Genomic DNA, 11,149 nt, shown 5'->3' with positions numbered 1-11,149 from the left:
GTTCAGAAACTCTCAGTGACTCCCCGTGACCTCTAAATTAAGATGAAATCTCAGCCTGAGAGCCTGAGTTTGGCATAATCTCACCTACCCTACTTCTTTAGTTTCATCTTCCCATCTGTGTGTAACATACCAGGCTGAGTGGCTTCACCCTCAGTACACTAATTGAATTGCTTAAGTATTTTCTAACCTTTTATTCCTATGTCCTTTGCCTTTGCTGAACTTTGATGGGATTTCAACATAGGAGAATAGAGATGGAGGACGATGGCTAAATGGAGCAATGGGAAACGATGACACAGGTATAGGAAGTGTGCAAAGACCACAGAGGAGATATGTTTGGTGACTGGATAGTGGGCACATACACTCCCAGAATCATAGCCCTTAAAGAGGAAGCTAAATGCATCATCTGATCTACCCCTGGCCTTCATGCTGGGGAAATATTGTTGTTCCTCTTCTCTATATTAGATCACTAAAGCTCAGAGAGGTAAAAATGACATAAATGCTTAGACCGACAAATCAAGGTCATAGTATCAAAGCCTTTAAATGCCAGGTTAAACAACCTGTACTGACTTCAGTCAATGATGGGGACTGTTGACAGCTTTCACTGGGGTAGTGACACGATTAAATCTGTTGTGGGGGCAGTACTTTCAAACTGTGAGATATGATCTGTTAGTGGGTCACAAAGTCAATTTCATGAGTCTCATGATAAAAAAAATAGCAGAGTGCAATGGTTCTTTCTGTGTTTTGTATGTGTGTACTGCGGAGAAGGCAATGGCACCCCACTCCAGTACTTTTGCCTGGAAAATCCCATGGAAGGTGGAGCCTGGTAGGCTGCAGTCCATGGGGTCGCTAGAGTCGGACACGACTGAGTGACTTCACTTTCACTTTTCACTTTCATGCACTGGGGAAGGAAATGGCAACCCACTCCAGTGTTCTTGCCTGGAGAATTCCAGGGACGGGGAAGCACGGTGGGCTGCTGTCTATGGGGTCGCACAGATTCGGACACAACTGAAGCGACTTAGCATGTGTGTACTGGGTAGTAAAGTAAAATATGTTTCCTACTGTGAGTCACGGCCAAAACATTTTGAAAGCCCCAGAGTTAGGAAGATTAATCTGACAATAAATCATAGGCTGAATGAAGGGTGCAGAGGAGGAAACTGAAGCCTAGGAATCTAGCTAGGATGCTCTCTCCCCAGCCCAAGTGGGCAGTAAGAAGAATCTGAATGGAAAGGAGAAGCCATGGGAAAGGAGATGAGGGGGAGGACATGAGGTATTCTGTGGGGGTAGGAATGTAGAGTCTCAGGACGTTGGATTGTGGGGGCTCAGGGAGAGGGAAGAACCAGTCACACTTGAATGCTTGGGAAAATGCTGGTGCCCAAAGCCAAGGATGGGGAGCAAGTCGGAAGAAGGGGCTGGTTTGAGGACCAGCACAAAAGACTGATGGAAAGACACACAACCACCATCAGTACTGGATCAGTCAGGGCCCCAGTAGGGGAAGGACTCCACTAACACGGTTTCAATGTAGAGACCGAAGGAAGGGAGGATTTCCAGAGCTGTGGGCAGGCTTAAGGGAACCAACCTGGGTTGATGAGATGCCCAGAGATTAACCACGGTAGGAAGCTCTGCCTCTCTGATTCTGCTGGACACCAATCCTATAGGGCAGCATTCCCAACTTCCACTCTTCCATCCCTGAAACATGCACCTGACTGCCACTTGGTTTGTCACTATCATTATTCCTACTGCTACTATTATTTCTAGCTTTACCATCACAACTGGCAAATGTTTATTGAACCCTTACCCTGTGCCAGGGTCTTTACATGCTTGATACTTTGGGGGGGGCTGCCATGCAACATGTGGGATCCTAATTCCCTGACCAGGGATCAAACCCACCACCCCTGCATCTGAAAAGTGGAGTCCTTAACCACTGCACCACCAGGGAAGTCCCTAAATGCATGATTTCATTTAATCATGCTATGTGTTCTTTCTGTCAGTAGTTCAACTTTACAGATAAAGGAGTAGAAACTCAGGGACATTTAAAAAGCTTGCCTTACCACACAGATAATAAGTGACGAAGCTAGAGTAATGAAAGCAGGCAGTCTGATTTCTTGACCAGTCTTCATCCCTGAAATGCATTCCTAATTCTTGAGAAATAGAAGACAACAAAGGGAGCAAATGATGGGGCAGTTAACCACAGCAAGACTTAGAATAAGTCAGTAGTGATGTGAGACTTTAAATTTTATACAAGAGGAACCAGGCATCTTGTGGTTCCGCTTTCCTAATTCTTTTTCAAAGCTCTAGTGGGACTTGTCAGTCTAGGCTTTATCTAGAATATCATCCTCCCACTCACCCACTACCCACAGAGTCAGCTGCTAGAGTCGTGATCTCCAGTTGAAGCTGGGGGGGAGGGGGGCGGGGATTGGTTTGCCCTAGTTGCCTGGCCATGGACACTGCAACCTCTTTCCAAACCTCCTTCTCAGTCTTCCTTCTGGATAGGGCCTCCTAGTTGCCCCTTGACCACCTTCTCTGCAATTGCTTGCATCAGGTGCAGGTTGGGAGCCCCATGATTCTTCTCAGGGCCTGGGGCCGCTACACTGATTGCAGAGTTGTCCCCTTCTGCTCCTTCTGCCCTCTTCCACTGCCCATCTTGGAAGTGCTGCCTTTTCCAACGATCTAGTTCACATCCCTATGCAGGGTGCCTGAGGTGTGTGTTATCTGACCAAGTGGTAAGGCCCTGTCTAGCCTAAGTCCACATTCACACAGTCCAAGCAACCCTGTGAGCCTCATTTTACTCCTTGGAAGAAATGTTATGACCAACCTAGATAGCATATTAAAAAGCGGAGACATTACTTTACCAACAAAGGTCCATATAGTCAAGGCTATGGTTTTTCCAGTAGTCATGTACGGATATGAGAGTTGGACTATAAAGAAAGCTGAACACCAAAGAATTGATGCTTTTGAACTGTGGTGTTGGAGAAGACTTTTGAGAGTCCCATGGACTGCAAGGAGATCCAACCAATCCATCCTAAAGGAAATCAGTCCTGAATATTCATTGAAAGGATTAATGTTGAAACTGAAACTCCAATACTTTCACTATCTGATTCTCTGGTGGCTCAGATGGTAAAGCGTCTGCCTGCAATGCAGGAGACCTGGGTTCTATCTCTGGGTCAGGAAGATCCCCTGGAGAAGGTAATGGCAATCAACTCCAGTACTCTTGCCTGGAGAATTCCATGGACAAAGGAGCCTGGTGGGCTACAGTCCATGGGGTCGCAAAGAGTCGGACACGACTGAGTGACTTCACATTCACACATCTGATGTGAAGAACTGACTCATTGGAAAAGACTCGGATGCTGGGAAAGATTAAAGGCAGGAGGAGAGGGGGACAACAGAGGATGAGATGGTTGAGTGGCATCACCAACTCAGGAGGCCCTATCCAGAAGGAAGACTGAGAAAGAGGTTTGGAAAGAGGTTGCAGTGTCCATGGCCAGGCAACTAGGGCAAACCAATTCCACCCCCAGCTTCAACTGGAGATCACGACTCTAGCAGCTGACTCTGTGGGTAATGGGTGAGTGGGTGACGGGGACGTCGGCATTCCTTTCGAGATGAAGCAGGAGAATCGACCCAAATCTCAAGTTGAGGAGGGGAAAACGGGGCTCTTCTTGAGTTGTGGCAGGAAATTGAGTGTTCCTCTCAAGGAGGGACGGGTATCTCGGGAAGCTTATGAGATGGCTGGATGGCATCACTGACTCAATGGACATGAGTTTGAATAAACTCTAGGAGTTGGTGATGGACAGGGAGGCCTGGCATGCTGCAGACCTGGGGTCACAAAGAGTTGGACGTGACTGAGCGACTGAACTGAACTGAACTGAATTGAAGTGGCCCCAGCCAAAATCCCGGGACCAGTCTGTCTGTCTGCCTTCCCCCTGAACCTCCAGCTGTCCACCACCCTGTACATCAGTACACTCTGGACCTCTCACAATGCCCTCTTCTCACATATGAAGGGCTCAATACCCTGCTCAGCTCGCTAATCTGAGAGGCCTGTGGAAGATTGAGCAGGGCTCCCCCAGCTCACGCCTGTAGCCTCGTGCTCCCTCCAGGCTGCCTTCTGATGACTCACTGCCCTCACACTTGTGCCTTCCCTCCCCTCTTTATTTCAGGAAATGACTTTTGAAAATGATCTCTCCACCTTCTCTCCTTGTAAATTGGATTAACTGCACTGGGTCTTAGTGGTAGCATGTGGAATCTAGTTCCCTGACCAGGGATCAAACCCAGGCCCCCTGCATTGGCAGTGTAGAGTCTTAACCACTAGACCATCAGGGAGGTCCCCCTCATTTTTTAAACAGTAGAAAAATACATACAGAGAATAATAACAACAATCTCTGATGCTGTTAGTAACACACATGGACACATAGGCACACATGAGTGCGTGCATGTGCACACACACGTATACACACTCTCCAAAGAAACTTTTAAAAACCAGGTTTATAGGGAAAGGGACTGTGGGCTCTCCTGGTGAAGGCAGTAGAACGTTAACTACCTTGTTTCCATTGCTACCACAGATAAAGAAATTGCTTTGAACTGGAGAGGAAAAGAATAAGGCAGTCCAGAAGAATGTAAGCCTGAGATAAACTGCATGTCAAGAAGGAAAATTCAGCTACTTTAACAGCTCAGTCTCTATGTCCAGACAAATTATGTCCTAGGATGCTGGTTGCAAACTTTTTAGTATTAGAACTTTTTCAGACAAATCTTATATAAACTCTAATTTTAAAAAAAATGTTTAAATAATTTTTGTATACGTTTTAAGTTAAAACGTATTTAGCATTCACTTCTTATAAAGTTAATCTATGAGGAAAAATGACGGTCTTGATGAATTCCAAATTTGGAACAATTAATTTAGGTAAAACCATTGCAATCTTCTGTGCATTTAATTTACTTTTATATTATTTTAGTCACAAAGAGTAAACAAATATTTAAAAAAAAAAATAAGGGACTTCCCTGGTGGTCCAATGGTTTAAAATCTGCCTTGCAATCCAGGGGACATGGGTTCAATCCCTGGTCAAGGATCTGAGATCCCACATGCCTTAGGACAGCCTGTGTGCCAAAACTAACACCCAACACAACCAAATAAATAAAATACTAAACACACACACAACAGCTTGCCTAGTCACTTGTATGTTCTTTAAACTGATCCAGAAGTTTGAAAAATGGAATACCAGAACACTTAAAAATTTCCAAATAATCCTAATTAATACTATTGAATTTCTTATTTTGGATGCAAAAGTCAGACATGAACTACCCAACATCTTTTATAAGCAGTAGAGCCATGTGGCAGGTTGCGCATTCACTTGTGAAAGCCTCCTGAAGCCTGACAAGAACATGGACCAAATAAATAGACGCTTCGGAGCATGGTGTGACTGCATGCTGTGTTTTGGAGAACTTCATCACAGGAACAGTAAAAGGCCAGTGCAGATCCATAACTTTCCTAACTGATGGCACACGACTAACTGATCCATGGTGACAGAGTCAGATAGTGATGGGAGAAGGCTGCCAGTGACCTGAAAGGGCATACGTGGGGCCTTCCCTGGTGGTGCAGTGAATAGTAATCCACCTGCCAATGCAGGGGACGTGGGTTCAATCCCTGGTCCGGGAAGACTGCACATCTGCAGAGCAACTAAGTCTGTGCACCACAGCTATTGATCTCTCGTGATGCAACTGCTGAAGCCCGTGCAACTAGAACCCATGCTCCGCAACAAGAGACACCACCGCAGGGAGAAGCTTGCAAGCTGAAGCTGGAGAGTAGCCCCGCTTGCTGCAACTAGAGAAAGCTCACATGCAGCAATGAAGACCCATCTCAACAACAACAAAAATAATTAATTAATAAAATCAAAAGAAAGGGCATAAAGGGATTCTAGAGTGCTGGACGTTGTCTATATCTTGAGATGGGTGGTGATTATATGGAGTATGAGCTAAATACTTAAGAACTGTGCGTTTGACTGTAGGTAAATTATACTGCAAAGCCTTAATAGCTGAAAGAGAGAGGGAGAAGAGAGAGAGAAGCAGGGAGGGCCCAAGAAACTCTGTCCCAAGATTTGTTTAAAAACCTGTGAGCAAAAATGCTTTCCATTGGGTTAGGATCTGGTAGCTAACATGGCTGCATGTTTGTCTTTTTAATTATAGTTTTAAAAATGGTTTTAAATACATGTTAAAAATGAAATCCAAAAAAAAAACAAAAACAAAACGAAATCCAAGTATATTTAAATACAAAATTTAAATATAGCTAGAAAGTGAAATTCAAATCAAATTCAAATAACCGGTGACTTCACCTTTCTTTTTCCTCAGCCCAGCTTGGGAAGTGAGAGAAAACTAGCCAAAGGCAAAGAGGCAGAAAGCAGGAATTTCCTGGTTGTCCAGTGGTTAGGACTCAGCACTTTCATAGCCAAGGGCCTGGGTTCAATCCCTGGTCTGGGTACTAAGACCCCACGAGTCTCATGGAGTGACCAAAAAAAAAAAAAAGAAGTCAGAAAGCACCTCTCATCCTTTGATCATGAGAGTGAAAATGTGTCTCATGTTTCTCATAGCTTATTAAATGCCAGGTTCAAAATGTCCTATTGAGGAGGCGGTATCCACACGGGAGATGGGTGTGGCCATCACATCAGCGTGTTAACCTCAGCATTCTAGGCTTCTGTCGGCTCCTACCCTTTCATCTGTCAGAAATATTTCCTTGGAAGGATGAGTCAGGGCCATGTGTCCCCGCTTCAGATCATTGCCCGCAAGAAGTGGTTTTAAGCTATGAAGAAAACAAATTAGGTCTGCCTCAGTTTCTCTGTGTGAACCTTTGGGTTCCAGCAGACCTGCTTCTCAGATGTACTGGATTTTCATCTTCCAGTTTCAGAAATCTGAACTAATTTTTTTATGCCTTGGAAGCAAATCTCGGTTTCAAAGCACTCCTCTCTGCCAGGTACTCGGGGTATGAAGGGCTACATTCTGCTTTGGAAAACGCTGTCCAGGTTGGGGTTCAAGACCAAGAGTGGTTAGAGCTGGAGGCCACAGGCTGGTAAGAGATTTATTTACCAAGTCTTCCCCAAGAGAGGTCGCTTCTCAGTCTTTTGCCCTTTTTGTAAGTAAGGTTTCAGGCCCTCCCTCTGCCTGAGCCTTCATATCCCAAAAGGTATTTGCCTTTCTAGAAGCCTCTTCTTTCAGATCAGCCATGGGCTAATCTGATCTTGTACAGTTCTGACAGGCTCTGCTCACCTTTTTCCTTCATTCTCACAGACCTCTGGGTGTCTTTGTGAACTGGCCTTGAAAAAGTTTTACAGACTCCACAGTCTAGATTTTCTCTGCCAATTCTCTGTTTGCTTGTTATGTTGCAAGAATGCGACCCAACAGCCTCCACACCCCATGACTCAGCCTCTGTCTAATGAGCGGTGTGTTCCGGGCCTTCCTGGGCCAGCATCTCCTCTAATGAAGGCCAGGTGCTGCCCAGGCCGCCAGTGCCTGAGCCAAGGTGGGAGTCAGAAACACTCCCCACAGGTGGGCAGAGGGAAAGGGACGGTGAATTCCAGTTTGTTCTACTCCCTATCACTGAAGCCACTCTTGGCCCTTCCCCAGCACAGCCTGGGAGGTGCAAATTAAGGGTTAAGAAGAACTTTCGTTGTGAGATCCATTTTGAAGGGGACTGGCAGAGGGCTATTTCTCTCTCTCTTTTCTTTTAAATAAATTCTTATTGCTTTGTAGTGTTATGTTAGTTTCTGCAGTACAGCAAATTGAATCAGTTATACATATACATATATCCCCTCTTTTTTAGATTTCCTTCCCATTTAGGTCACCACAGAGCACTGAGGAGATTTTCCTGTGCTATATAGTAGGTTGGCATTAGTTCTCTAATACACAGTAGTGTGTATGTAAATCCCCATCTTCCAGTTTATCACAGCCCCCTTTTCCCTTAGTACCCATAAGTTTGTTCTCTACATCTATGTCTCTATTTCTGCTTTGCAGTTAAGTTCATCTGTATCATTTTTCTGAATTCCACATATAAGTGATATTGTATGATAGTTGTTTTTCTCTTTCTGGCTTACTTCACTCTCTGTGACAGTCTCTACGTCTATGGAGACTCCTCAAAAAACTAAAAATAGACCCACCATATGACCCAGAAATCTCACACCTGGGCATATACCCAGAGAAAATGATAATTCAAAAAGATACATGTACCCCAGTATTCTTTGCAGCACTATTTACAATAGCTAGAACGTGGAAGCAACCTAAATGTCCATTGGCAGAGGATGGATAGAGAAGATAGAGCACATATACATGATGGAATATTCAGTTCAGTTCTGTCGCTCAGTCATGTCCAGCTCTTTGCGACCCCATGGACTGCAGCAGGCCAGGCCTCCCTGTCCATCACCAGCTCCCAGAGTTTACTCAAACTCATGTCCATTGAGTCGGTGATGCCATCCAGCCATCTCATCCTGTCATCCCCTTCTCCTCCCGCCTTCAATCTTTCCCAGCATCAGGGTCTTTTCAAATGAGTCAGCTCTTTGCATTAGGTGGCCAAAGTATTAGAGTTTCAGTTTCAACATCAGTCCTTTCAATGAATATTCAGGACTGATCTCCTTTAGGATGGATTGGTTGGGTCTCCTTGCAGTCCAAGGGACTCTCAAGAGTCTTCTCCAACACCACAGTTCAAAAGCATCAATTTTTTGGCGCTCAGCTTTCTTTATAGTCCAACTCTCACATCCATACATGACTACTGGAAAAACCATAGCCTTGACTATATGGGCCTTTTGTTGGCAAAGTAATGTCTCTGCTTTTTAATATGCTGTCTAGGCTGGTCATAACTTTTCTTCCAAGGAGTAAGCGTCTTTTAATTTCATGGCTGAAGTCACCATCGGCAGTGATTTTGGAGCCCAGAAAAATAAAGCCTGCCATTGTTTCCACAGTTTCCCCATCCGCATGAAGTGATGCCATGACCAGATGCCATGATCTTAGTTTTCTGAATGTTGAGATTTAGCCAACTTTTTCACTTTCCTCTTTCACTTTCATTAAGAGTCTCTTTAATTCTTCTTCGCTTTCTGTCGTAAGTGTGGTGTCACCTGCATTACTCAGCCATAAAAAGAAATGAACTTGTGGCTAATTGCATAGTGGCCACCTCTAACTATGGGACAGGCAGTTGATATCCACTTAGGATTTGTGTGAAGAAGCCTATCTTATTTTCAGCTAATTTGTCTTTGATTTGTGGGGCATTAAATTTTCTGGGAAAAAAAAACACAACATATGACTGTTAAGCTTTGGGGGCAAACCAGAGAAAATCATATAATTAGCAGCTCAAAGATTCTCAGAATCTGTGTCCAGAAAAAGAAAGAGATGACCGAGAAAAAGAAATCACTGTGCTCTAGAGCTGTGGCAGAAGGCCAGACAGGATAATGGCCACAGAAAAGAGATGAATGAATTCAGTTTAAACATATGCCTCTCTTTGGAAAGGAATCGCTTAGGGAAAGCTTATTCATTAATTACTACTCCTACTAAATGGGAAAACTAACTGATTTTACCTTAAATTCTTTTAATGGTAAACTCTTTGTATCAGATTTTTTAAAATTCAGGCCTCCTTGCAAAAATGCAAACACATTTCTGTCTCTGGATGGACTGTAACAAAAGCAGAAGGCTTAAAAATAGTTTTATGAAAAGAGATGAAATCTGAGCACAGTTCATACATTTACCAATGATTTTTCTGTTTGCTGCCAGTTATCTATGAATCATCTGACACAAAACGGTTGGTAGGCTGCTGGAAGGACGTGATGGGCTCTGTCAAGAACTGCACCCTAGTTTGTGGTCAAGTCGGAGACAGAATTTACGTAATACGAGTTTCAGCCAACTAATCCTACCCCACAGGGTGGCTACCCTTCCCCTCCTGAAGGCCCTAGAATGGCCATACCTTGAGCTGGCTCCCGCCCCAGCAGGAAACACAGGTCTCCGGGCCCCTAGTGCCAGAGTGTTGCCTGGTTCCTGACCACACCCATAGATTTGTTTGCTTTCATTTGTTTTGGGGAGGATTTTTAATTTATTTTTTAAAAAATTTTCATTGAAGTATAGTGTTGATTACAATGTTGAGTTAATTTCTTAAAAAAAAAAAACTTAAAAAATGATTTATTTCTTTTTGGCTGTGCTGGGCCTTCGTTGCTGTGTGGGCTTTTCTCTAGTTGTGGAGAATGAGGGCTACTCTCTAGTTGCGGTGGGCAGGCTTCTCTTCACAGTGACTTCTCTTGTTGCAGAGCACAGGCTCCAGGGCATGGGCTCAGTAGTTGTAGTGTACGGGGTTAGTTGCTCTGTGGCATACGGGATCTTCCTGGATCAGGGATTGAGCCTGTGTCTACTGCATTGACAGGTGGATTCTTTACCACTGAGCCACTAGAGAAGCTCTGTTGTGCTAATTTCTGCTGTACAGCAAAGTGAGTCTGTTACTGTTGTTCATTCGCCCAGTCATGTCCAATTCTTTGCGACCCCATGGACTACAGCACGCCAGGTCTCCCTGTCCTCCACCATCTCCCGGAGTTTGCCCAAGTTCATGTCCATTGAACCAGTGATGCTATTCAACCATCTCATCTTCTGCTGCCCTCTTCTCCTTTTGCCTTCAATTTTTCCCAGCATCAGGGTCTTTTCCAGTGAGCCACCTCTTCACATCAAGTGGCCAAAGTATAGGAATGTCAGCTTCAGCATCAGTCCTTCCAGTGAATATTCAGGGTTGATTTCCTTTAAGGTTGACTGGTTGATCTCCTTGCTGTCCAAGGGACTCTCAAGAGTCTTCTCCAGCATCACAATTCAAAAGCATCCATTCCTTGGCTCTCAGCCTTATTTATGGTTCAGCTCTCACATCTGTACATGACTACTGGAAAAATCGTAGTTTTGACTATGTGGACCTTTGTCAGCAAAGTGGTGTCTGGTTTTTAATATACTGTCCAGGTTTGTCATAGCTTTCCTTCCAAGGAGCAAGCATCTTTTAATTTCATGACTGCAGTCACCATCTGCAGTGATTTTGGAGCGCAAGAAAATAGTCTGTCACTGTTTCCATTGTTTCCCCATCTATTTGCCATGAAATGATGAAACCAGATGCCATTATCTTAGTTTTTTGAATGTTGAATTTTAAGCCAGCTTTTCACTCTCC

At 44.3% G+C, this 11,149-nt stretch overlaps 1 non-coding gene across 1 annotated transcript; it reads right to left on the bottom strand.

Annotated features, from left to right (window-relative positions):
• Positions 1 to 4,241: 4,241 nt before the first annotated feature.
• Positions 4,242 to 4,314, bottom strand: TRNAG-GCC (transfer RNA glycine (anticodon GCC)). Its single transcript has one exon. It is a non-coding gene; the product is annotated as a tRNA-Gly (tRNA).
• Positions 4,315 to 11,149: the final 6,835 nt, after the last annotated feature.

This window comes from Bos javanicus, chromosome 10 (assembly GCF_032452875.1).
Source record: "Bos javanicus breed banteng chromosome 10, ARS-OSU_banteng_1.0, whole genome shotgun sequence".
Taxonomy (NCBI): Eukaryota; Metazoa; Chordata; class Mammalia; order Artiodactyla; family Bovidae; genus Bos; species Bos javanicus.
Note: the sequence above shows the minus strand (reverse complement) of the source record. Positions and strands in the feature narration are given on the sequence as shown.